Raw genomic sequence first — 27,967 nt, 5'->3', positions numbered from 1 at the left:
CCTCACTCTCTCTGCCCAGACACACCAACCACTCTGTTCTCCACCATTCAGGCTTCTCTCCTTACACACCAACCACTCTCTCCATCCACCAATCACCATCCAGGACCATCTTCATCTACACACCAACCACTCTTACATCCACCAATCACCAGCCAGGCACACCTCCACACATTTTACTTACCGACTTACCTCTGCATCACCGCCATCAGTCATCTGGTGCCGAACCCGGGATTTGAACCCTGGTCGCCTGGGTGGAAGGCAGGAACTTACCCACTGGACCACACGGGCTTCCATGTTTGTATTATTTCCAATAGTCCCTATATCATGGCTATGGTGTGTCATGTAGACTAGGAGTCCTGTATGTAGCTTATAGATGCTCCTGAATCCCTGATTACCAGCAAGGAGCAATAGCTCAGTGGTAATGTCATCTGCCTCTGATGCTGAAAGCTCCCCTGGCCGAGGGTTCAAACCCCGCCATGGGTGGAAAAAATTTTTTTTTTCTTTTTTTTTCCATTAACTAATATTTCGATTTTATAAAAACCAGGAGCAATTTCAGAAACTCTTTTTTGCACGAGTGCCTGAAAATTATAAATATTTTCTCTCCTGACTCCCATGCAGCCCCCTTTTTCATTAGTAGGTGAAATATGGGTAAAGCATTATCTTCAGTTATCAATCTATTGATTTCTTGTCTTTGAATTTGGCATTTCGTAGGGCGAATGTGGCCTAGGGGCTATAACTGAGCAGAAATAAGCCTCCCACAAATAGTAAAATAGGTTGAGTGGTGGGGATTTTTCATTTTGGTGTGAACAGAGCTGTGTAATCAGGGGGATAGTGCCTGTGCTGCTGGCTAGGCATATTGGCCTAGTGTTAGCTCTCACTCACGAAATGATGGGCAAAGTTTGGAGCTGGTCAAACTCCCTTTATTAGGTGCAATCAGAAGACAGACATGTTGAAGTTTTCAAGAGTCAGAAAAGGGTAAAGTCCGGCGTGTGCTTCATTGGGCCTGCATCATGCCTGTTGCAGCAGCTGGCCTGGCCTGGCCCTGGGTCTTTAAACAACCCAGCACTCAGTCGTTAGCTAGCAAGCAAGGCCCCCGAACGCCCACGAACGCCCATGTTCTGTTTAGAGGAAGACTGCAGACAATTTGGCACCCTGCTAAATGAGGGTGCTTTCCCATGAGCGACCTTCGAGTAGGAAAAGCTTTAGCCTAAGACAAGTTGTCAAGCTTAAAATTCTGCTGAAAGCCATATGTTGGAGGCCATATCATGATGGAAGCCTGTGAATGTCTCAGGCCAAAGTAAGCATGGGAGGACATTATTTGCATAGGACAGCCCCCTTCAAAATCACATCATCATGCTGCAGTTGCCATGTAGTGTTACTAGAGGGCAGCAGTATGACCATAATAGAAGAGAGAAGTGTTAAATCTGTTTGCTGACGTACCGCTTGTCTTTCTTGGTCTTTGCTGGGCCTGTGGAGCGGGGGACTACAATAAGCGAGTGAATGAGTAATGAGGAAAGATTATCCTGCATTTGTGGGGAAGGGAGAGCACTTGGAGGGAAAACGGCAAGATGACAGAGTTAAAGCATAGATGTTTGCTGAGTGATTGGGTGAGTGTGTCATCTGTCTCTTTGAAAGGACACGTGAGAGAAGAACAGGAGCCCATGGCCTTCAGATGAGAGAAGAAGCATAGAAGAGCATTTTCCACAAAATAAAAACCTTTACTTCATCTCAAAGCTTCCAACTTTGCAGGTTGTAAGATTTGCCTTGTTGCTGCATAAATAGGCAGAACTAGTGAGGCTCTTCCCAGAATATAAGTAGCATACTCTTTGGGAGTATCCTTAGGCCAGGCATGTCAGGCACATAATTGGGGATATGAGGCCAAGAAAAACGTTAGGAAGCTTGCTCTAATCATCTGCAGGATAGAAGGACAATGGAGAGAAACTAGAGAGGGAACCAGGCTGCACAAAAAAAAGGGGCAGGGTGGCACATTACACCCTAGCAGGAATATCTGATCCCCATACCTCTACCCCTGGGACACCATTTGTGACTTCTCAATACCCCCATCTCATTGCCACTCAAGTGTTCCGTCCTAGTATCTGAATGACCATAAACACCCTTCCTTTCGGCCCTCCTTTTGTAATTCTCCCAGTAACCCAGGTGCTTTGCCACTGTCCAGCCTCCAGTGACCAGTTGGATGCACATTGCTCGGCACCCTATCCACTTACCACTCCGTGCAGCCCCTCTCCGCACACTCAAACTACCCTTCTTTAAATTCGATATACACGATCTGCCTCACTATAAGCTGTGACCTTCCCTCTGTGGATTATATACCCAATCCAAGGAGGACAAGTCACTTGTCGAGCACCCCAAACTCTCTGCAGACGCTGCCAATTCAGGGACTACTGCCTAGTTTGCATGCCATGATTATTCTCTATGCCACATCCAACCAATTGCCACATGCGCCGTCTCCCTGACTCATTCATCTACTTCCCCAAACCACCCGCCTTATTCACCAAATTTGAATGCTCTCAGCTGTCATAGCGGGCATCTCTGCTTCCTGTTCACCCACTTTTCCCCTTCTTTCTTAGTTGCCCACCTGTGCTCAGATGGCCATTCCTCCAAGTCCCACTTGAAGCTCGCCTTCCTTCTGGTTCTCTACCTTATAAAGCCCCTTTCAGTACTACCATCACAGCAATTGTCATTTTGTGGCTGCTCCTTTGTGGTGAGTAAATGAAGAAGAGGGCATCGCACAAGAAAGTACCCACACAATGGGGGGGACACTTGTCAACATTCCCCTTCCCTTCAGTGTCTTAAGCATCTGTTTTCAATACAACTACCCCAAGAGACCTCATAACAGATCCTGCGAGGGTGGGGGGTGGGGGTAATAAAAACTTGGGGTGCCTTGTCCCCCCTCACCGTGTCTTACCACGTGCTCCTTGCTGTCACCTCTTTCAATACCATAACTACAGTATGTCTGTCTGGTGCCCCCCTTGTGGTCGGTAATAAAAAAGTGCCCTAAGGCTGTTCCCCTAAGTTCCCTCTGTTGCCCCTATACTTTTGGGGTACACCCCCTCTCCCCGGAAAGGGGGGGGGGGCAAAAAAAAATGATGGGTAGCGCACCCAAAGCCAAACCACATCATTCTGTGCCTTCTAGCACCCTCTTTTGTAATGCACCCCAACACCCCTTTTTTACTCTGCTCCCCAAAATTTGTCCCCCCCACTCTGTATTTGGGGAGGGGGAGGGAGCGGTCATAAAATGTTGGGGGTCTACTATCGTAGTGCCCCTCCTATCAGGTCACCCCCCCTCTGTTTGCTGAAGGGGGAGGGGTACTCTTTCCTTGTTGGGCTCACTCCCCTATGCTCCGCCCCCTGACCTATTGCCCCAGACTCTGCCTACTTCTCCCTTTCCTCTGTGGCCCCACCCCTCTCTACACATGCCCCTCCCCTTGGTCCCTCCTAGGCTGTATGCCACCACCCTAGGCTCCTCCCCCCAACTATGCCCCCCCTTCTTTCTGCTTTCCTTTCTTACTCCACCCATTCACACTCCCCCTCTGTGGCTCCTCCCCCAGGCTGTATGCCACCACCTGTCCCTAGGCTCCTCCCCGAACTATGCCCCCCCCCTCTCTCTGCTTTCCTTTTTTACTCCGCCCATTCACACTCCCCCTCTGTGGCTCCTCCCCTCTACTCTACTCTACTCCCACTCGGCCTGGGCCTGAACCTCACTCTCTCTGCCCAGACACTCCAACCACTCTGTTCTCCACCATTCAGGCTTCTCTCCTTACACACCAACCACTCTTACATCCACCAATCACCAGCCAGGCACACCTCCACACATTTTACTTACCGACTTACCTCTGCATCACCGCCATCAGTCATCTGGTGCCGAACCCGGGATTTGAACCCTGGTCGCCTGGGTGGAAGGCAGGAACTTACCCACTGGACCACACGGGCTTCCATGTTTGTATTATTTCCAATAGTCCCTATATCATGGCTATGGTGTGTCATGTAGACTAGGAGTCCTGTATGTAGCTTATAGATGCTCCTGAATCCCTGATTACCAGCAAGGAGCAATAGCTCAGTGGTAATGTCATCTGCCTCTGATGCTGAAAGCTCCCCTGGCCGAGGGTTCAAACCCCGCCATGGGTGGAAAAATTTTTTTTTTTCTTTTTTTTTCCATTAACTAATATTTCGATTTTATAAAAACCAGGAGCAATTTCAGAAACTCTTTTTTGCACGAGTGCCTGAAAATTATAAATATTTTCTCTCCTGACTCCCATGCAGCCCCCTTTTTCATTAGTAGGTGAAATATGGGTAAAGCATTATCTTCAGTTATCAATCTATTGATTTCTTGTCTTTGAATTTGGCATTTCGTAGGGCGAATGTGGCCTAGGGGCTATAACTGAGCAGAAATAAGCCTCCCACAAATAGTAAAATAGGTTGAGTGGTGGGGATTTTTCATTTTGGTGTGAACAGAGCTGTGTAATCAGGGGGATAGTGCCTGTGCTGCTGGCTAGGCATATTGGCCTAGTGTTAGCTCTCACTCACGAAATGATGGGCAAAGTTTGGAGCTGGTCAAACTCCCTTTATTAGGTGCAATCAGAAGACAGACATGTTGAAGTTTTCAAGAGTCAGAAAAGGGTAAAGTCCGGCGTGTGCTTCATTGGGCCTGCATCATGCCTGTTGCAGCAGCTGGCCTGGCCTGGCCCTGGGTCTTTAAACAACCCAGCACTCAGTCGTTAGCTAGCAAGCAAGGCCCCCGAACGCCCACGAACGCCCATGTTCTGTTTAGAGGAAGACTGCAGACAATTTGGCACCCTGCTAAATGAGGGTGCTTTCCCATGAGCGACCTTCGAGTAGGAAAAGCTTTAGCCTAAGACAAGTTGTCAAGCTTAAAATTCTGCTGAAAGCCATATGTTGGAGGCCATATCATGATGGAAGCCTGTGAATGTCTCAGGCCAAAGTAAGCATGGGAGGACATTATTTGCATAGGACAGCCCCCTTCAAAATCACATCATCATGCTGCAGTTGCCATGTAGTGTTACTAGAGGGCAGCAGTATGACCATAATAGAAGAGAGAAGTGTTAAATCTGTTTGCTGACGTACCGCTTGTCTTTCTTGGTCTTTGCTGGGCCTGTGGAGCGGGGGACTACAATAAGCGAGTGAATGAGTAATGAGGAAAGATTATCCTGCATTTGTGGGGAAGGGAGAGCACTTGGAGGGAAAACGGCAAGATGACAGAGTTAAAGCATAGATGTTTGCTGAGTGATTGGGTGAGTGTGTCATCTGTCTCTTTGAAAGGACACGTGAGAGAAGAACAGGAGCCCATGGCCTTCAGATGAGAGAAGAAGCATAGAAGAGCATTTTCCACAAAATAAAAACCTTTACTTCATCTCAAAGCTTCCAACTTTGCAGGTTGTAAGATTTGCCTTGTTGCTGCATAAATAGGCAGAACTAGTGAGGCTCTTCCCAGAATATAAGTAGCATACTCTTTGGGAGTATCCTTAGGCCAGGCATGTCAGGCACATAATTGGGGATATGAGGCCAAGAAAAACGTTAGGAAGCTTGCTCTAATCATCTGCAGGATAGAAGGACAATGGAGAGAAACTAGAGAGGGAACCAGGCTGCACAAAAAAAAGGGGCAGGGTGGCACATTACACCCTAGCAGGAATATCTGATCCCCATACCTCTACCCCTGGGACACCATTTGTGACTTCTCAATACCCCCATCTCATTGCCACTCAAGTGTTCCGTCCTAGTATCTGAATGACCATAAACACCCTTCCTTTCGGCCCTCCTTTTGTAATTCTCCCAGTAACCCAGGTGCTTTGCCACTGTCCAGCCTCCAGTGACCAGTTGGATGCACATTGCTCGGCACCCTATCCACTTACCACTCCGTGCAGCCCCTCTCCGCACACTCAAACTACCCTTCTTTAAATTCGATATACACGATCTGCCTCACTATAAGCTGTGACCTTCCCTCTGTGGATTATATACCCAATCCAAGGAGGACAAGTCACTTGTCGAGCACCCCAAACTCTCTGCAGACGCTGCCAATTCAGGGACTACTGCCTAGTTTGCATGCCATGATTATTCTCTATGCCACATCCAACCAATTGCCACATGCGCCGTCTCCCTGACTCATTCATCTACTTCCCCAAACCACCCGCCTTATTCACCAAATTTGAATGCTCTCAGCTGTCATAGCGGGCATCTCTGCTTCCTGTTCACCCACTTTTCCCCTTCTTTCTTAGTTGCCCACCTGTGCTCAGATGGCCATTCCTCCAAGTCCCACTTGAAGCTCGCCTTCCTTCTGGTTCTCTACCTTATAAAGCCCCTTTCAGTACTACCATCACAGCAATTGTCATTTTGTGGCTGCTCCTTTGTGGTGAGTAAATGAAGAAGAGGGCATCGCACAAGAAAGTACCCACACAATGGGGGGGACACTTGTCAACATTCCCCTTCCCTTCAGTGTCTTAAGCATCTGTTTTCAATACAACTACCCCAAGAGACCTCATAACAGATCCTGCGAGGGTGGGGGGTGGGGGTAATAAAAACTTGGGGTGCCTTGTCCCCCCTCACCGTGTCTTACCACGTGCTCCTTGCTGTCACCTCTTTCAATACCATAACTACAGTATGTCTGTCTGGTGCCCCCCTTGTGGTCGGTAATAAAAAAGTGCCCTAAGGCTGTTCCCCTAAGTTCCCTCTGTTGCCCCTATACTTTTGGGGTACACCCCCTCTCCCCGGAAAGGGGGGGGGGGCAAAAAAAAATGATGGGTAGCGCACCCAAAGCCAAACCACATCATTCTGTGCCTTCTAGCACCCTCTTTTGTAATGCACCCCAACACCCCTTTTTTACTCTGCTCCCCAAAATTTGTCCCCCCCACTCTGTATTTGGGGAGGGGGAGGGAGCGGTCATAAAATGTTGGGGGTCTACTATCGTAGTGCCCCTCCTATCAGGTCACCCCCCCTCTGTTTGCTGAAGGGGGAGGGGTACTCTTTCCTTGTTGGGCTCACTCCCCTATGCTCCGCCCCCTGACCTATTGCCCCAGACTCTGCCTACTTCTCCCTTTCCTCTGTGGCCCCACCCCTCTCTACACATGCCCCGCCCCTTGGTCCCTCCTAGGCTGTATACCACCACCCTAGGCTCCTCCCCCCAACTATGCCCCCCCTTCTTTCTGCTTTCCTTTCTTACTCCACCCATTCACACTCCCCCTCTGTGGCTCCTCCCCCAGGCTGTATGCCACCACCTGTCCCTAGGCTCCTCCCCGAACTATGCCCCCCCTCTCTCTGCTTTCCTTTTTTACTCCGCCCATTCACACTCCCCCTCTGTGGCTCCTCCCCTCTACTCCCACTCGGCCTGAACCTCACTCTCTCTGCCCAGACACACCAACCACTCTGTTCTCCACCATTCAGGCTTCTCTCCTTACACACCAACCACTCTCTCCATCCACCAATCACCATCCAGGACCATCTTCATCTACACACCAACCACTCTTACATCCACCAATCACCAGCCAGGCACACCTCCACACATTTTACTTACCGACTTACCTCTGCATCACCGCCATCAGTCATCTGGTGCCGAACCCGGGATTTGAACCCTGGTCGCCTGGGTGGAAGGCAGGAACTTACCCACTGGACCACACGGGCTTCCATGTTTGTATTATTTCCAATAGTCCCTATATCATGGCTATGGTGTGTCATGTAGACTAGGAGTCCTGTATGTAGCTTATAGATGCTCCTGAATCCCTGATTACCAGCAAGGAGCAATAGCTCAGTGGTAATGTCATCTGCCTCTGATGCTGAAAGCTCCCCTGGCCGAGGGTTCAAACCCCGCCATGGGTGGAAAAAATTTTTTTTTTCTTTTTTTTTCCATTAACTAATATTTCGATTTTATAAAAACCAGGAGCAATTTCAGAAACTCTTTTTTGCACGAGTGCCTGAAAATTATAAATATTTTCTCTCCTGACTCCCATGCAGCCCCCTTTTTCATTAGTAGGTGAAATATGGGTAAAGCATTATCTTCAGTTATCAATCTATTGATTTCTTGTCTTTGAATTTGGCATTTCGTAGGGCGAATGTGGCCTAGGGGCTATAACTGAGCAGAAATAAGCCTCCCACAAATAGTAAAATAGGTTGAGTGGTGGGGATTTTTCATTTTGGTGTGAACAGAGCTGTGTAATCAGGGGGATAGTGCCTGTGCTGCTGGCTAGGCATATTGGCCTAGTGTTAGCTCTCACTCACGAAATGATGGGCAAAGTTTGGAGCTGGTCAAACTCCCTTTATTAGGTGCAATCAGAAGACAGACATGTTGAAGTTTTCAAGAGTCAGAAAAGGGTAAAGTCCGGCGTGTGCTTCATTGGGCCTGCATCATGCCTGTTGCAGCAGCTGGCCTGGCCTGGCCCTGGGTCTTTAAACAACCCAGCACTCAGTCGTTAGCTAGCAAGCAAGGCCCCCGAACGCCCACGAACGCCCATGTTCTGTTTAGAGGAAGACTGCAGACAATTTGGCACCCTGCTAAATGAGGGTGCTTTCCCATGAGCGACCTTCGAGTAGGAAAAGCTTTAGCCTAAGACAAGTTGTCAAGCTTAAAATTCTGCTGAAAGCCATATGTTGGAGGCCATATCATGATGGAAGCCTGTGAATGTCTCAGGCCAAAGTAAGCATGGGAGGACATTATTTGCATAGGACAGCCCCCTTCAAAATCACATCATCATGCTGCAGTTGCCATGTAGTGTTACTAGAGGGCAGCAGTATGACCATAATAGAAGAGAGAAGTGTTAAATCTGTTTGCTGACGTACCGCTTGTCTTTCTTGGTCTTTGCTGGGCCTGTGGAGCGGGGGACTACAATAAGCGAGTGAATGAGTAATGAGGAAAGATTATCCTGCATTTGTGGGGAAGGGAGAGCACTTGGAGGGAAAACGGCAAGATGACAGAGTTAAAGCATAGATGTTTGCTGAGTGATTGGGTGAGTGTGTCATCTGTCTCTTTGAAAGGACACGTGAGAGAAGAACAGGAGCCCATGGCCTTCAGATGAGAGAAGAAGCATAGAAGAGCATTTTCCACAAAATAAAAACCTTTACTTCATCTCAAAGCTTCCAACTTTGCAGGTTGTAAGATTTGCCTTGTTGCTGCATAAATAGGCAGAACTAGTGAGGCTCTTCCCAGAATATAAGTAGCATACTCTTTGGGAGTATCCTTAGGCCAGGCATGTCAGGCACATAATTGGGGATATGAGGCCAAGAAAAACGTTAGGAAGCTTGCTCTAATCATCTGCAGGATAGAAGGACAATGGAGAGAAACTAGAGAGGGAACCAGGCTGCACAAAAAAAAGGGGCAGGGTGGCACATTACACCCTAGCAGGAATATCTGATCCCCATACCTCTACCCCTGGGACACCATTTGTGACTTCTCAATACCCCCATCTCATTGCCACTCAAGTGTTCCGTCCTAGTATCTGAATGACCATAAACACCCTTCCTTTCGGCCCTCCTTTTGTAATTCTCCCAGTAACCCAGGTGCTTTGCCACTGTCCAGCCTCCAGTGACCAGTTGGATGCACATTGCTCGGCACCCTATCCACTTACCACTCCGTGCAGCCCCTCTCCGCACACTCAAACTACCCTTCTTTAAATTCGATATACACGATCTGCCTCACTATAAGCTGTGACCTTCCCTCTGTGGATTATATACCCAATCCAAGGAGGACAAGTCACTTGTCGAGCACCCCAAACTCTCTGCAGACGCTGCCAATTCAGGGACTACTGCCTAGTTTGCATGCCATGATTATTCTCTATGCCACATCCAACCAATTGCCACATGCGCCGTCTCCCTGACTCATTCATCTACTTCCCCAAACCACCCGCCTTATTCACCAAATTTGAATGCTCTCAGCTGTCATAGCGGGCATCTCTGCTTCCTGTTCACCCACTTTTCCCCTTCTTTCTTAGTTGCCCACCTGTGCTCAGATGGCCATTCCTCCAAGTCCCACTTGAAGCTCGCCTTCCTTCTGGTTCTCTACCTTATAAAGCCCCTTTCAGTACTACCATCACAGCAATTGTCATTTTGTGGCTGCTCCTTTGTGGTGAGTAAATGAAGAAGAGGGCATCGCACAAGAAAGTACCCACACAATGGGGGGGACACTTGTCAACATTCCCCTTCCCTTCAGTGTCTTAAGCATCTGTTTTCAATACAACTACCCCAAGAGACCTCATAACAGATCCTGCGAGGGTGGGGGGTGGGGGTAATAAAAACTTGGGGTGCCTTGTCCCCCCTCACCGTGTCTTACCACGTGCTCCTTGCTGTCACCTCTTTCAATACCATAACTACAGTATGTCTGTCTGGTGCCCCCCTTGTGGTCGGTAATAAAAAAGTGCCCTAAGGCTGTTCCCCTAAGTTCCCTCTGTTGCCCCTATACTTTTGGGGTACACCCCCTCTCCCCGGAAAGGGGGGGGGGGCAAAAAAAAATGATGGGTAGCGCACCCAAAGCCAAACCACATCATTCTGTGCCTTCTAGCACCCTCTTTTGTAATGCACCCCAACACCCCTTTTTTACTCTGCTCCCCAAAATTTGTCCCCCCCACTCTGTATTTGGGGAGGGGGAGGGAGCGGTCATAAAATGTTGGGGGTCTACTATCGTAGTGCCCCTCCTATCAGGTCACCCCCCCTCTGTTTGCTGAAGGGGGAGGGGTACTCTTTCCTTGTTGGGCTCACTCCCCTATGCTCCGCCCCCTGACCTATTGCCCCAGACTCTGCCTACTTCTCCCTTTCCTCTGTGGCCCCACCCCTCTCTACACATGCCCCTCCCCTTGGTCCCTCCTAGGCTGTATGCCACCACCCTAGGCTCCTCCCCCCAACTATGCCCCCCCTTCTTTCTGCTTTCCTTTCTTACTCCACCCATTCACACTCCCCCTCTGTGGCTCCTCCCCCAGGCTGTATGCCACCACCTGTCCCTAGGCTCCTCCCCGAACTATGCCCCCCCCCTCTCTCTGCTTTCCTTTTTTACTCCGCCCATTCACACTCCCCCTCTGTGGCTCCTCCCCTCTACTCTACTCTACTCCCACTCGGCCTGGGCCTGAACCTCACTCTCTCTGCCCAGACACTCCAACCACTCTGTTCTCCACCATTCAGGCTTCTCTCCTTACACACCAACCACTCTTACATCCACCAATCACCAGCCAGGCACACCTCCACACATTTTACTTACCGACTTACCTCTGCATCACCGCCATCAGTCATCTGGTGCCGAACCCGGGATTTGAACCCTGGTCGCCTGGGTGGAAGGCAGGAACTTACCCACTGGACCACACGGGCTTCCATGTTTGTATTATTTCCAATAGTCCCTATATCATGGCTATGGTGTGTCATGTAGACTAGGAGTCCTGTATGTAGCTTATAGATGCTCCTGAATCCCTGATTACCAGCAAGGAGCAATAGCTCAGTGGTAATGTCATCTGCCTCTGATGCTGAAAGCTCCCCTGGCCGAGGGTTCAAACCCCGCCATGGGTGGAAAAATTTTTTTTTTTCTTTTTTTTTCCATTAACTAATATTTCGATTTTATAAAAACCAGGAGCAATTTCAGAAACTCTTTTTTGCACGAGTGCCTGAAAATTATAAATATTTTCTCTCCTGACTCCCATGCAGCCCCCTTTTTCATTAGTAGGTGAAATATGGGTAAAGCATTATCTTCAGTTATCAATCTATTGATTTCTTGTCTTTGAATTTGGCATTTCGTAGGGCGAATGTGGCCTAGGGGCTATAACTGAGCAGAAATAAGCCTCCCACAAATAGTAAAATAGGTTGAGTGGTGGGGATTTTTCATTTTGGTGTGAACAGAGCTGTGTAATCAGGGGGATAGTGCCTGTGCTGCTGGCTAGGCATATTGGCCTAGTGTTAGCTCTCACTCACGAAATGATGGGCAAAGTTTGGAGCTGGTCAAACTCCCTTTATTAGGTGCAATCAGAAGACAGACATGTTGAAGTTTTCAAGAGTCAGAAAAGGGTAAAGTCCGGCGTGTGCTTCATTGGGCCTGCATCATGCCTGTTGCAGCAGCTGGCCTGGCCTGGCCCTGGGTCTTTAAACAACCCAGCACTCAGTCGTTAGCTAGCAAGCAAGGCCCCCGAACGCCCACGAACGCCCATGTTCTGTTTAGAGGAAGACTGCAGACAATTTGGCACCCTGCTAAATGAGGGTGCTTTCCCATGAGCGACCTTCGAGTAGGAAAAGCTTTAGCCTAAGACAAGTTGTCAAGCTTAAAATTCTGCTGAAAGCCATATGTTGGAGGCCATATCATGATGGAAGCCTGTGAATGTCTCAGGCCAAAGTAAGCATGGGAGGACATTATTTGCATAGGACAGCCCCCTTCAAAATCACATCATCATGCTGCAGTTGCCATGTAGTGTTACTAGAGGGCAGCAGTATGACCATAATAGAAGAGAGAAGTGTTAAATCTGTTTGCTGACGTACCGCTTGTCTTTCTTGGTCTTTGCTGGGCCTGTGGAGCGGGGGACTACAATAAGCGAGTGAATGAGTAATGAGGAAAGATTATCCTGCATTTGTGGGGAAGGGAGAGCACTTGGAGGGAAAACGGCAAGATGACAGAGTTAAAGCATAGATGTTTGCTGAGTGATTGGGTGAGTGTGTCATCTGTCTCTTTGAAAGGACACGTGAGAGAAGAACAGGAGCCCATGGCCTTCAGATGAGAGAAGAAGCATAGAAGAGCATTTTCCACAAAATAAAAACCTTTACTTCATCTCAAAGCTTCCAACTTTGCAGGTTGTAAGATTTGCCTTGTTGCTGCATAAATAGGCAGAACTAGTGAGGCTCTTCCCAGAATATAAGTAGCATACTCTTTGGGAGTATCCTTAGGCCAGGCATGTCAGGCACATAATTGGGGATATGAGGCCAAGAAAAACGTTAGGAAGCTTGCTCTAATCATCTGCAGGATAGAAGGACAATGGAGAGAAACTAGAGAGGGAACCAGGCTGCACAAAAAAAAGGGGCAGGGTGGCACATTACACCCTAGCAGGAATATCTGATCCCCATACCTCTACCCCTGGGACACCATTTGTGACTTCTCAATACCCCCATCTCATTGCCACTCAAGTGTTCCGTCCTAGTATCTGAATGACCATAAACACCCTTCCTTTCGGCCCTCCTTTTGTAATTCTCCCAGTAACCCAGGTGCTTTGCCACTGTCCAGCCTCCAGTGACCAGTTGGATGCACATTGCTCGGCACCCTATCCACTTACCACTCCGTGCAGCCCCTCTCCGCACACTCAAACTACCCTTCTTTAAATTCGATATACACGATCTGCCTCACTATAAGCTGTGACCTTCCCTCTGTGGATTATATACCCAATCCAAGGAGGACAAGTCACTTGTCGAGCACCCCAAACTCTCTGCAGACGCTGCCAATTCAGGGACTACTGCCTAGTTTGCATGCCATGATTATTCTCTATGCCACATCCAACCAATTGCCACATGCGCCGTCTCCCTGACTCATTCATCTACTTCCCCAAACCACCCGCCTTATTCACCAAATTTGAATGCTCTCAGCTGTCATAGCGGGCATCTCTGCTTCCTGTTCACCCACTTTTCCCCTTCTTTCTTAGTTGCCCACCTGTGCTCAGATGGCCATTCCTCCAAGTCCCACTTGAAGCTCGCCTTCCTTCTGGTTCTCTACCTTATAAAGCCCCTTTCAGTACTACCATCACAGCAATTGTCATTTTGTGGCTGCTCCTTTGTGGTGAGTAAATGAAGAAGAGGGCATCGCACAAGAAAGTACCCACACAATGGGGGGGACACTTGTCAACATTCCCCTTCCCTTCAGTGTCTTAAGCATCTGTTTTCAATACAACTACCCCAAGAGACCTCATAACAGATCCTGCGAGGGTGGGGGGTGGGGGTAATAAAAACTTGGGGTGCCTTGTCCCCCCTCACCGTGTCTTACCACGTGCTCCTTGCTGTCACCTCTTTCAATACCATAACTACAGTATGTCTGTCTGGTGCCCCCCTTGTGGTCGGTAATAAAAAAGTGCCCTAAGGCTGTTCCCCTAAGTTCCCTCTGTTGCCCCTATACTTTTGGGGTACACCCCCTCTCCCCGGAAAGGGGGGGGGGGCAAAAAAAAATGATGGGTAGCGCACCCAAAGCCAAACCACATCATTCTGTGCCTTCTAGCACCCTCTTTTGTAATGCACCCCAACACCCCTTTTTTACTCTGCTCCCCAAAATTTGTCCCCCCCACTCTGTATTTGGGGAGGGGGAGGGAGCGGTCATAAAATGTTGGGGGTCTACTATCGTAGTGCCCCTCCTATCAGGTCACCCCCCCTCTGTTTGCTGAAGGGGGAGGGGTACTCTTTCCTTGTTGGGCTCACTCCCCTATGCTCCGCCCCCTGACCTATTGCCCCAGACTCTGCCTACTTCTCCCTTTCCTCTGTGGCCCCACCCCTCTCTACACATGCCCCTCCCCTTGGTCCCTCCTAGGCTGTATGCCACCACCCTAGGCTCCTCCCCCCAACTATGCCCCCCCTTCTTTCTGCTTTCCTTTCTTACTCCACCCATTCACACTCCCCCTCTGTGGCTCCTCCCCCAGGCTGTATGCCACCACCTGTCCCTAGGCTCCTCCCCGAACTATGCCCCCCCCCTCTCTCTGCTTTCCTTTTTTACTCCGCCCATTCACACTCCCCCTCTGTGGCTCCTCCCCTCTACTCTACTCTACTCCCACTCGGCCTGGGCCTGAACCTCACTCTCTCTGCCCAGACACTCCAACCACTCTGTTCTCCACCATTCAGGCTTCTCTCCTTACACACCAACCACTCTTACATCCACCAATCACCAGCCAGGCACACCTCCACACATTTTACTTACCGACTTACCTCTGCATCACCGCCATCAGTCATCTGGTGCCGAACCCGGGATTTGAACCCTGGTCGCCTGGGTGGAAGGCAGGAACTTACCCACTGGACCACACGGGCTTCCATGTTTGTATTATTTCCAATAGTCCCTATATCATGGCTATGGTGTGTCATGTAGACTAGGAGTCCTGTATGTAGCTTATAGATGCTCCTGAATCCCTGATTACCAGCAAGGAGCAATAGCTCAGTGGTAATGTCATCTGCCTCTGATGCTGAAAGCTCCCCTGGCCGAGGGTTCAAACCCCGCCATGGGTGGAAAAATTTTTTTTTTTCTTTTTTTTTCCATTAACTAATATTTCGATTTTATAAAAACCAGGAGCAATTTCAGAAACTCTTTTTTGCACGAGTGCCTGAAAATTATAAATATTTTCTCTCCTGACTCCCATGCAGCCCCCTTTTTCATTAGTAGGTGAAATATGGGTAAAGCATTATCTTCAGTTATCAATCTATTGATTTCTTGTCTTTGAATTTGGCATTTCGTAGGGCGAATGTGGCCTAGGGGCTATAACTGAGCAGAAATAAGCCTCCCACAAATAGTAAAATAGGTTGAGTGGTGGGGATTTTTCATTTTGGTGTGAACAGAGCTGTGTAATCAGGGGGATAGTGCCTGTGCTGCTGGCTAGGCATATTGGCCTAGTGTTAGCTCTCACTCACGAAATGATGGGCAAAGTTTGGAGCTGGTCAAACTCCCTTTATTAGGTGCAATCAGAAGACAGACATGTTGAAGTTTTCAAGAGTCAGAAAAGGGTAAAGTCCGGCGTGTGCTTCATTGGGCCTGCATCATGCCTGTTGCAGCAGCTGGCCTGGCCTGGCCCTGGGTCTTTAAACAACCCAGCACTCAGTCGTTAGCTAGCAAGCAAGGCCCCCGAACGCCCACGAACGCCCATGTTCTGTTTAGAGGAAGACTGCAGACAATTTGGCACCCTGCTAAATGAGGGTGCTTTCCCATGAGCGACCTTCGAGTAGGAAAAGCTTTAGCCTAAGACAAGTTGTCAAGCTTAAAATTCTGCTGAAAGCCATATGTTGGAGGCCATATCATGATGGAAGCCTGTGAATGTCTCAGGCCAAAGTAAGCATGGGAGGACATTATTTGCATAGGACAGCCCCCTTCAAAATCACATCATCATGCTGCAGTTGCCATGTAGTGTTACTAGAGGGCAGCAGTATGACCATAATAGAAGAGAGAAGTGTTAAATCTGTTTGCTGACGTACCGCTTGTCTTTCTTGGTCTTTGCTGGGCCTGTGGAGCGGGGGACTACAATAAGCGAGTGAATGAGTAATGAGGAAAGATTATCCTGCATTTGTGGGGAAGGGAGAGCACTTGGAGGGAAAACGGCAAGATGACAGAGTTAAAGCATAGATGTTTGCTGAGTGATTGGGTGAGTGTGTCATCTGTCTCTTTGAAAGGACACGTGAGAGAAGAACAGGAGCCCATGGCCTTCAGATGAGAGAAGAAGCATAGAAGAGCATTTTCCACAAAATAAAAACCTTTACTTCATCTCAAAGCTTCCAACTTTGCAGGTTGTAAGATTTGCCTTGTTGCTGCATAAATAGGCAGAACTAGTGAGGCTCTTCCCAGAATATAAGTAGCATACTCTTTGGGAGTATCCTTAGGCCAGGCATGTCAGGCACATAATTGGGGATATGAGGCCAAGAAAAACGTTAGGAAGCTTGCTCTAATCATCTGCAGGATAGAAGGACAATGGAGAGAAACTAGAGAGGGAACCAGGCTGCACAAAAAAAAGGGGCAGGGTGGCACATTACACCCTAGCAGGAATATCTGATCCCCATACCTCTACCCCTGGGACACCATTTGTGACTTCTCAATACCCCCATCTCATTGCCACTCAAGTGTTCCGTCCTAGTATCTGAATGACCATAAACACCCTTCCTTTCGGCCCTCCTTTTGTAATTCTCCCAGTAACCCAGGTGCTTTGCCACTGTCCAGCCTCCAGTGACCAGTTGGATGCACATTGCTCGGCACCCTATCCACTTACCACTCCGTGCAGCCCCTCTCCGCACACTCAAACTACCCTTCTTTAAATTCGATATACACGATCTGCCTCACTATAAGCTGTGACCTTCCCTCTGTGGATTATATACCCAATCCAAGGAGGACAAGTCACTTGTCGAGCACCCCAAACTCTCTGCAGACGCTGCCAATTCAGGGACTACTGCCTAGTTTGCATGCCATGATTATTCTCTATGCCACATCCAACCAATTGCCACATGCGCCGTCTCCCTGACTCATTCATCTACTTCCCCAAACCACCCGCCTTATTCACCAAATTTGAATGCTCTCAGCTGTCATAGCGGGCATCTCTGCTTCCTGTTCACCCACTTTTCCCCTTCTTTCTTAGTTGCCCACCTGTGCTCAGATGGCCATTCCTCCAAGTCCCACTTGAAGCTCGCCTTCCTTCTGGTTCTCTACCTTATAAAGCCCCTTTCAGTACTACCATCACAGCAATTGTCATTTTGTGGCTGCTCCTTTGTGGTGAGTAAATGAAGAAGAGGGCATCGCACAAGAAAGTACCCACACAATGGGGGGGACACTTGTCAACATTCCCCTTCCCTTCAGTGTCTTAAGCATCTGTTTTCAATACAACTACCCCAAGAGACCTCATAACAGATCCTGCGAGGGTGGGGGGTGGGGGTAATAAAAACTTGGGGTGCCTTGTCCCCCCTCACCGTGTCTTACCACGTGCTCCTTGCTGTCACCTCTTTCAATACCATAACTACAGTATGTCTGTCTGGTGCCCCCCTTGTGGTCGGTAATAAAAAAGTGCCCTAAGGCTGTTCCCCTAAGTTCCCTCTGTTGCCCCTATACTTTTGGGGTACACCCCCTCTCCCCGGAAAGGGGGGGGGGGCAAAAAAAAATGATGGGTAGCGCACCCAAAGCCAAACCACATCATTCTGTGCCTTCTAGCACCCTCTTTTGTAATGCACCCCAACACCCCTTTTTTACTCTGCTCCCCAAAATTTGTCCCCCCCACTCTGTATTTGGGGAGGGGGAGGGAGCGGTCATAAAATGTTGGGGGTCTACTATCGTAGTGCCCCTCCTATCAGGTCACCCCCCCTCTGTTTGCTGAAGGGGGAGGGGTACTCTTTCCTTGTTGGGCTCACTCCCCTATGCTCCGCCCCCTGACCTATTGCCCCAGACTCTGCCTACTTCTCCCTTTCCTCTGTGGCCCCACCCCTCTCTACACATGCCCCTCCCCTTGGTCCCTCCTAGGCTGTATGCCACCACCCTAGGCTCCTCCCCCCAACTATGCCCCCCCTTCTTTCTGCTTTCCTTTCTTACTCCACCCATTCACACTCCCCCTCTGTGGCTCCTCCCCCAGGCTGTATGCCACCACCTGTCCCTAGGCTCCTCCCCGAACTATGCCCCCCCCCTCTCTCTGCTTTCCTTTTTTACTCCGCCCATTCACACTCCCCCTCTGTGGCTCCTCCCCTCTACTCTACTCTACTCCCACTCGGCCTGGGCCTGAACCTCACTCTCTCTGCCCAGACACTCCAACCACTCTGTTCTCCACCATTCAGGCTTCTCTCCTTACACACCAACCACTCTTACATCCACCAATCACCAGACAGGCACACCTCCACACATTTTACTTACCGACTTACCTCTGCATCACCGCCATCAGTCATCTGGTGCCGAACCCGGGATTTGAACCCTGGTCGCCTGGGTGGAAGGCAGGAACTTACCCACTGGACCACACGGGCTTCCATGTTTGTGTTATTTCCAATAGTCCCTATATCATGGCTATGGTGTGTCATGTAGACTAGGGGGCCTGTATGTAGCTTATAGATGCTCCTGAATCCCTGATTACCAGCAAGGAGCAATAGCTCAGTGGTAATGTCATCTGCCTCTGATGCTGAAAGCTCCCCTGGCCGAGGGTTCAAATCCCGCCATGGGTGGAAAAAAAAATGTTTTTCTTTTTTTTTCCATTAACTAATATTTCGATTTTATAAAAACCAGGAGCAATTTCAGACACTCTTTTTTGCACCAGTGCCTGAAAATTATAAATATTTTCTCTCCTGACTCCCATGCAGCCCCCTTTTTCATTAGTAGGTGAAATATGGGTAAAGCATTATCTTCAGTTATCAATCTATTGATTTCTTGTCTTTGAATTTGGCATTTCGTAGGGCGAATGTGGCCTAGGGGCTATAACTGAGCAGAAATAAGCCTCCCACAAATAGTAAAATAGGTTGAGTGGTGGGGATTTTTCATTTTGGTGTGAACAGAGCTGTGTAATCAGGGGGATAGTGCCTGTGCTGCTGGCTAGGCATATTGGCCTAGTGTTAGCTCTCACTCACGAAATGATGGGCAAAGTTTGGAGCTGGTCAAACTCCCTTTATTAGGTGCAATCAGAAGACAGACATGTTGAAGTTTTCAAGAGTCAGAAAAGGGTAAAGTCCGGCGTGTGCTTCATTGGGCCTGCATCATGCCTGTTGCAGCAGCTGGCCTGGCCTGGCCCTGGGTCTTTAAACAACCCAGCACTCAGTCGTTAGCTAGCAAGCAAGGCCCCCGAACGCCCACGAACGCCCATGTTCTGTTTAGAGGAAGACTGCAGACAATTTGGCACCCTGCTAAATGAGGGTGCTTTCCCATGAGCGACCTTCGAGTAGGAAAAGCTTTAGCCTAAGACAAGTTGTCAAGCTTAAAATTCTGCTGAAAGCCATATGTTGGAGGCCATATCATGATGGAAGCCTGTGAATGTCTCAGGCCAAAGTAAGCATGGGAGGACATTATTTGCATAGGACAGCCCCCTTCAAAATCACATCATCATGCTGCAGTTGCCATGTAGTGTTACTAGAGGGCAGCAGTATGACCATAATAGAAGAGAGAAGTGTTAAATCTGTTTGCTGACGTACCGCTTGTCTTTCTTGGTCTTTGCTGGGCCTGTGGAGCGGGGGACTACAATAAGCGAGTGAATGAGTAATGAGGAAAGATTATCCTGCATTTGTGGGGAAGGGAGAGCACTTGGAGGGAAAACGGCAAGATGACAGAGTTAAAGCATAGATGTTTGCTGAGTGATTGGGTGAGTGTGTCATCTGTCTCTTTGAAAGGACACGTGAGAGAAGAACAGGAGCCCATGGCCTTCAGATGAGAGAAGAAGCATAGAAGAGCATTTTCCACAAAATAAAAACCTTTACTTCATCTCAAAGCTTCCAACTTTGCAGGTTGTAAGATTTGCCTTGTTGCTGCATAAATAGGCAGAACTAGTGAGGCTCTTCCCAGAATATAAGTAGCATACTCTTTGGGAGTATCCTTAGGCCAGGCATGTCAGGCACATAATTGGGGATATGAGGCCAAGAAAAACGTTAGGAAGCTTGCTCTAATCATCTGCAGGATAGAAGGACAATGGAGAGAAACTAGAGAGGGAACCAGGCTGCACAAAAAAAAGGGGCAGGGTGGCACATTACACCCTAGCAGGAATATCTGATCCCCATACCTCTACCCCTGGGACACCATTTGTGACTTCTCAATACCCCCATCTCATTGCCACTCAAGTGTTCCGTCCTAGTATCTGAATGACCATAAACACCCTTCCTTTCGGCCCTCCTTTTGTAATTCTCCCAGTAACCCAGGTGCTTTGCCACTGTCCAGCCTCCAGTGACCAGTTGGATGCACATTGCTCGGCACCCTATCCACTTACCACTCCGTGCAGCCCCTCTCCGCACACTCAAACTACCCTTCTTTAAATTCGATATACACGATCTGCCTCACTATAAGCTGTGACCTTCCCTCTGTGGATTATATACCCAATCCAAGGAGGACAAGTCACTTGTCGAGCACCCCAAACTCTCTGCAGACGCTGCCAATTCAGGGACTACTGCCTAGTTTGCATGCCATGATTATTCTCTATGCCACATCCAACCAATTGCCACATGCGCCGTCTCCCTGACTCATTCATCTACTTCCCCAAACCACCCGCCTTATTCACCAAATTTGAATGCTCTCAGCTGTCATAGCGGGCATCTCTGCTTCCTGTTCACCCACTTTTCCCCTTCTTTCTTAGTTGCCCACCTGTGCTCAGATGGCCATTCCTCCAAGTGCCACTTGAAGCTCGCCTTCCTTCTGGTTCTCTACCTTATAAAGCCCCTTTCAGTACTACCATCACAGCAATTGTCATTTTGTGGCTGCTCCTTTGTGGTGAGTAAATGAAGAAGAGGGTATCGCACAAGAAAGTACCCACACAATGGGGGGGACACTTGTCAACATTCCCCTTCCCTTCAGTGTCTTAAGCATCTGTTTTCAATACAACTACCCCAAGAGACCTCATAACAGATCCTGCGAGGGTGGGGGGTGGGGGTAATAAAAACTTGGGGTGCCTTGTCCCCCCTCACCGTGTCTTACCACGTGCTCCTTGCTATCACCTCTTTCAATACCATAACTACAGTATGTCTGTCTGGTGCCCCCCTTGTGGTCGGTAATAAAAAAGTGCCCTAAGGCTGTTCCCCTAAGTTCCCTCTGTTGCCCCTATACTTTTGGGGTACACCCCCTCTCCCCGGAAAAGGGGGGGCAAAAAAAAATGATGGGTAGCGCACCCAAAGCCAAACCACATCATTCTGTGCCTTCTAGCACCCTCTTTTGTAATGCACCCCAACACCCCTTTTTTACACTGCTCCCCAAAATTTGTCCCCCCCCCCACTCTGTATTTGGGGAGGGGGAGGGAGCGGTCATAAAATGTTGGGGGTCTACTATCGTAGTGCCCCTCCTATCAGGTCACCCCCCCCCTCTGTTTGCTGAAGGGGGAGGGGTACTCTTTCCTTGTTGGGCTCACTCCCCTATGCTCCGCCCCCTGACCTATTGCCCCAGACTCTGCCTACTTCTCCCTTTCCTCTGTGGCCCCACCCCTCTCTACACATGCCCCGCCCCTTGGTCCCTCCTAGGCTGTATACCACCACCCTAGGCTCCTCCCCCCAACTATGCCCCCCCTTCTTTCTGCTTTCCTTTCTTACTCCACCCATTCACACTCCCCCTCTGTGGCTCCTCCCCCAGGCTGTATGCCACCACCTGTCCCTAGGCTCCTCCCCGAACTATGCCCCCCCTCTCTCTGCTTTCCTTTTTTACTCCGCCCATTCACACTCCCCCTCTGTGGCTCCTCCCCTCTACTCCCACTCGGCCTGAACCTCACTCTCTCTGCCCAGACACACCAACCACTCTGTTCTCCACCATTCAGGCTTCTCTCCTTACACACCAACCACTCTCTCCATCCACCAATCACCATCCAGGACCATCTTCATCTACACACCAACCACTCTTACATCCACCAATCACCAGCCAGGCACACCTCCACACATTTTACTTACCGACTTACCTCTGCATCACCGCCATCAGTCATCTGGTGCCGAACCCGGGATTTGAACCCTGGTCGCCTGGGTGGAAGGCAGGAACTTACCCACTGGACCACACGGGCTTCCATGTTTGTATTATTTCCAATAGTCCCTATATCATGGCTATGGTGTGTCATGTAGACTAGGAGTCCTGTATGTAGCTTATAGATGCTCCTGAATCCCTGATTACCAGCAAGGAGCAATAGCTCAGTGGTAATGTCATCTGCCTCTGATGCTGAAAGCTCCCCTGGCCGAGGGTTCAAACCCCGCCATGGGTGGAAAAATTTTTTTTTTTCTTTTTTTTTCCATTAACTAATATTTCGATTTTATAAAAACCAGGAGCAATTTCAGAAACTCTTTTTTGCACGAGTGCCTGAAAATTATAAATATTTTCTCTCCTGACTCCCATGCAGCCCCCTTTTTCATTAGTAGGTGAAATATGGGTAAAGCATTATCTTCAGTTATCAATCTATTGATTTCTTGTCTTTGAATTTGGCATTTCGTAGGGCGAATGTGGCCTAGGGGCTATAACTGAGCAGAAATAAGCCTCCCACAAATAGTAAAATAGGTTGAGTGGTGGGGATTTTTCATTTTGGTGTGAACAGAGCTGTGTAATCAGGGGGATAGTGCCTGTGCTGCTGGCTAGGCATATTGGCCTAGTGTTAGCTCTCACTCACGAAATGATGGGCAAAGTTTGGAGCTGGTCAAACTCCCTTTATTAGGTGCAATCAGAAGACAGACATGTTGAAGTTTTCAAGAGTCAGAAAAGGGTAAAGTCCGGCGTGTGCTTCATTGGGCCTGCATCATGCCTGTTGCAGCAGCTGGCCTGGCCTGGCCCTGGGTCTTTAAACAACCCAGCACTCAGTCGTTAGCTAGCAAGCAAGGCCCCCGAACGCCCACGAACGCCCATGTTCTGTTTAGAGGAAGACTGCAGACAATTTGGCACCCTGCTAAATGAGGGTGCTTTCCCATGAGCGACCTTCGAGTAGGAAAAGCTTTAGCCTAAGACAAGTTGTCAAGCTTAAAATTCTGCTGAAAGCCATATGTTGGAGGCCATATCATGATGGAAGCCTGTGAATGTCTCAGGCCAAAGTAAGCATGGGAGGACATTATTTGCATAGGACAGCCCCCTTCAAAATCACATCATCATGCTGCAGTTGCCATGTAGTGTTACTAGAGGGCAGCAGTATGACCATAATAGAAGAGAGAAGTGTTAAATCTGTTTGCTGACGTACCGCTTGTCTTTCTTGGTCTTTGCTGGGCCTGTGGAGCGGGGGACTACAATAAGCGAGTGAATGAGTAATGAGGAAAGATTATCCTGCATTTGTGGGGAAGGGAGAGCACTTGGAGGGAAAACGGCAAGATGACAGAGTTAAAGCATAGATGTTTGCTGAGTGATTGGGTGAGTGTGTCATCTGTCTCTTTGAAAGGACACGTGAGAGAAGAACAGGAGCCCATGGCCTTCAGATGAGAGAAGAAGCATAGAAGAGCATTTTCCACAAAATAAAAACCTTTACTTCATCTCAAAGCTTCCAACTTTGCAGGTTGTAAGATTTGCCTTGTTGCTGCATAAATAGGCAGAACTAGTGAGGCTCTTCCCAGAATATAAGTAGCATACTCTTTGGGAGTATCCTTAGGCCAGGCATGTCAGGCACATAATTGGGGATATGAGGCCAAGAAAAACGTTAGGAAGCTTGCTCTAATCATCTGCAGGATAGAAGGACAATGGAGAGAAACTAGAGAGGGAACCAGGCTGCACAAAAAAAAGGGGCAGGGTGGCACATTACACCCTAGCAGGAATATCTGATCCCCATACCTCTACCCCTGGGACACCATTTGTGACTTCTCAATACCCCCATCTCATTGCCACTCAAGTGTTCCGTCCTAGTATCTGAATGACCATAAACACCCTTCCTTTCGGCCCTCCTTTTGTAATTCTCCCAGTAACCCAGGTGCTTTGCCACTGTCCAGCCTCCAGTGACCAGTTGGATGCACATTGCTCGGCACCCTATCCACTTACCACTCCGTGCAGCCCCTCTCCGCACACTCAAACTACCCTTCTTTAAATTCGATATACACGATCTGCCTCACTATAAGCTGTGACCTTCCCTCTGTGGATTATATACCCAATCCAAGGAGGACAAGTCACTTGTCGAGCACCCCAAACTCTCTGCAGACGCTGCCAATTCAGGGACTACTGCCTAGTTTGCATGCCATGATTATTCTCTATGCCACATCCAACCAATTGCCACATGCGCCGTCTCCCTGACTCATTCATCTACTTCCCCAAACCACCCGCCTTATTCACCAAATTTGAATGCTCTCAGCTGTCATAGCGGGCATCTCTGCTTCCTGTTCACCCACTTTTCCCCTTCTTTCTTAGTTGCCCACCTGTGCTCAGATGGCCATTCCTCCAAGTGCCACTTGAAGCTCGCCTTCCTTCTGGTTCTCTACCTTATAAAGCCCCTTTCAGTACTACCATCACAGCAATTGTCATTTTGTGGCTGCTCCTTTGTGGTGAGTAAATGAAGAAGAGGGTATCGCACAAGAAAGTACCCACACAATGGGGGGGACACTTGTCAACATTCCCCTTCCCTTCAATGTCTTAAGCATCTGTTTTCAATACAACTACCCCAAGAGACCTCATAACAGATCCTGCGAGGGTGGGGGGTGGGGGTAATAAAAACTTGGGGTGCCTTGTCCCCCCTCACCGTGTCTTACCACGTGCTCCTTGCTATCACCTCTTTCAATACCATAACTACAGTATGTCTGTCTGGTGCCCCCCTTGTGGTCGGTAATAAAAAAGTGCCCTAAGGCTGTTCCCCTAAGTTCCCTCTGTTGCCCCTATACTTTTGGGGTACACCCCCTCTCCCCGGAAAAGGGGGGGCAAAAAAAATGATGGGTAGCGCACCCAAAGCCAAACCACATCATTCTGTGCCTTCTAGCACCCTCTTTTGTAATGCACCCCAACACCCCTTTTTTACACTGCTCCCCAAAATTTGTCCCCCCCCACTCTGTATTTGGGGAGGGGGAGGGAGCGGTCATAAAATGTTGGGGGTCTACTATCGTAGTGCCCCTCCTATCAGGTCACCCCCCCCTCTGTTTGCTGAAGGGGGAGGGGTACTCTTTCCTTGTTGGGCTCACTCCCCTATGCTCCGCCCCCTGACCTATTGCCCCAGACTCTGCCTACTTCTCCCTTTCCTCTGTGGCCCCACCCCTCTCTACACATGCCCCGCCCCTTGGTCCCTCCTAGGCTGTATACCACCACCCTAGGCTCCTCCCCCCAACTATGCCCCCCCTTCTTTCTGCTTTCCTTTCTTACTCCACCCATTCACACTCCCCCTCTGTGGCTCCTCCCCTCTACTCCCACTCGGCCTGAACCTCACTCTCTCTGCCCAGACACACCAACCACTCTGTTCTCCACCATTCAGGCTTCTCTCCTTACACACCAACCACTCTCTCCATCCACCAATCACCATCCAGGACCATCTTCATCTACACACCAACCACTCTTACATCCACCAATCACCAGCCAGGCACACCTCCACACATTTTACTTACCGACTTACCTCTGCATCACCGCCATCAGTCATCTGGTGCCGAACCCGGGATTTGAACCCTGGTCGCCTGGGTGGAAGGCAGGAACTTACCCACTGGACCACACGGGCTTCCATGTTTGTATTATTTCCAATAGTCCCTATATCATGGCTATGGTGTGTCATGTAGACTAGGAGTCCTGTATGTAGCTTATAGATGCTCCTGAATCCCTGATTACCAGCAAGGAGCAATAGCTCAGTGGTAATGTCATCTGCCTCTGATGCTGAAAGCTCCCCTGGCCGAGGGTTCAAACCCCGCCATGGGTGGAAAATTTTTTTTTTTTCTTTTTTTTTCCATTAACTAATATTTCGATTTTATAAAAACCAGGAGCAATTTCAGAAACTCTTTTTTGCACGAGTGCCTGAAAATTATAAATATTTTCTCTCCTGACTCCCATGCAGCCCCCTTTTTCATTAGTAGGTGAAATATGGGTAAAGCATTATCTTCAGTTATCAATCTATTGATTTCTTGTCTTTGAATTTGGCATTTCGTAGGGCGAATGTGGCCTAGGGGCTATAACTGAGCAGAAATAAGCCTCCCACAAATAGTAAAATAGGTTGAGTGGTGGGGATTTTTCATTTTGGTGTGAACAGAGCTGTGTAATCAGGGGGATAGTGCCTGTGCTGCTGGCTAGGCATATTGGCCTAGTGTTAGCTCTCACTCACGAAATGATGGGCAAAGTTTGGAGCTGGTCAAACTCCCTTTATTAGGTGCAATCAGAAGACAGACATGTTGAAGTTTTCAAGAGTCAGAAAAGGGTAAAGTCCGGCGTGTGCTTCATTGGGCCTGCATCATGCCTGTTGCAGCAGCTGGCCTGGCCTGGCCCTGGGTCTTTAAACAACCCAGCACTCAGTCGTTAGCTAGCAAGCAAGGCCCCCGAACGCCCACGAACGCCCATGTTCTGTTTAGAGGAAGACTGCAGACAATTTGGCACCCTGCTAAATGAGGGTGCTTTCCCATGAGCGGCATTCGAGTAGGAAAAGCTTTAGCCTAAGACAAGTTGTCAAGCTTAAAATTCTGCTGAAAGCCATATGTTGGAGGCCATATCATGATGGAAGCCTGTGAATGTCTCAGGCCAAAGTAAGCATGGGAGGACATTATTTGCATAGGACAGCCCCCTTCAAAATCACATCATCATGCTGCAGTTGCCATGTAGTGTTACTAGAGGGCAGCAGTATGACCATAATAGAAGAGAGAAGTGTTAAATCTGTTTGCTGACGTACCGCTTGTCTTTGTTGGTCTTTGCTGGGCCTGTGGAGCGGGGGACTACAATAAGCGAGTGAATGAGTAATGAGGAAAGATTATCCTGCATTTGTGGGGAAGGGAGAGCACTTGGAGGGAAAATGGCAAGATGACAGAGTTAAAGCATAGATGTTTGCTGAGTGATTGGGTGAGTGTGTCATCTGTCTCTTTGAAAGGACACGTGAGAGATGAACAGGAGCCCATGGCCTTCAGATGAGAGAAGAAGCATAGAAGAGCATTTTCCACAAAATAAAAACCTTTACTTCATCTCAAAGCTTCCAACTTTGCAGGTTGTAAGATTTGCCTTGTTGCTGCATAAATAGGCAGAACTAGTGAGGCTCTTCCCAGAATATAAGTAGCATACTCTTTGGGAGTATCCTGAGGTCAGGCATGTCAGGCACATAATTGGGGATATGAGGCCAAGAAAAACGTTAGGAAGCTTGCTCTAATCATCTGCAGGATAGAAGGACAATGGAGAGAAACTAGAGAGGGAACCAGGCTGCACAAAAAAAAGGGGCAGGGTGGCACATTACACCCTAGCAGGAATATCTGATCCCCATACCTCTACCCCTGGGACACCATTGGTGACTTCTCAATACCCCCATCTCATTGCCACTCAAGTGTTCCGTCCTAGTATCTGAATGACCATAAACACCCTTCCTTTCGGCCCTCCTTTTGTAATTTTCCCAGTAACCCAGGTGCTTTGCCACTGTCCAGTCTCCAGTGACCAGTTGGATGCACATTGCTCGGCACCCCATCCACTTACCACTCCGTGCAGCCCCTCTCCGCACACTCAAACTACCCTTCTTTAAATTCGATATACACGATCTGCCTCACTATAAGCTGTGACCTTCCCTCTGTGGATTATATA

The sequence above is a fragment of the Pleurodeles waltl genome, chromosome 4_2 (genome assembly GCF_031143425.1).
Source record: "Pleurodeles waltl isolate 20211129_DDA chromosome 4_2, aPleWal1.hap1.20221129, whole genome shotgun sequence".
Classification (NCBI taxonomy): Eukaryota; Metazoa; Chordata; class Amphibia; order Caudata; family Salamandridae; genus Pleurodeles; species Pleurodeles waltl.
This window is presented reverse-complemented; position numbering follows the sequence as displayed.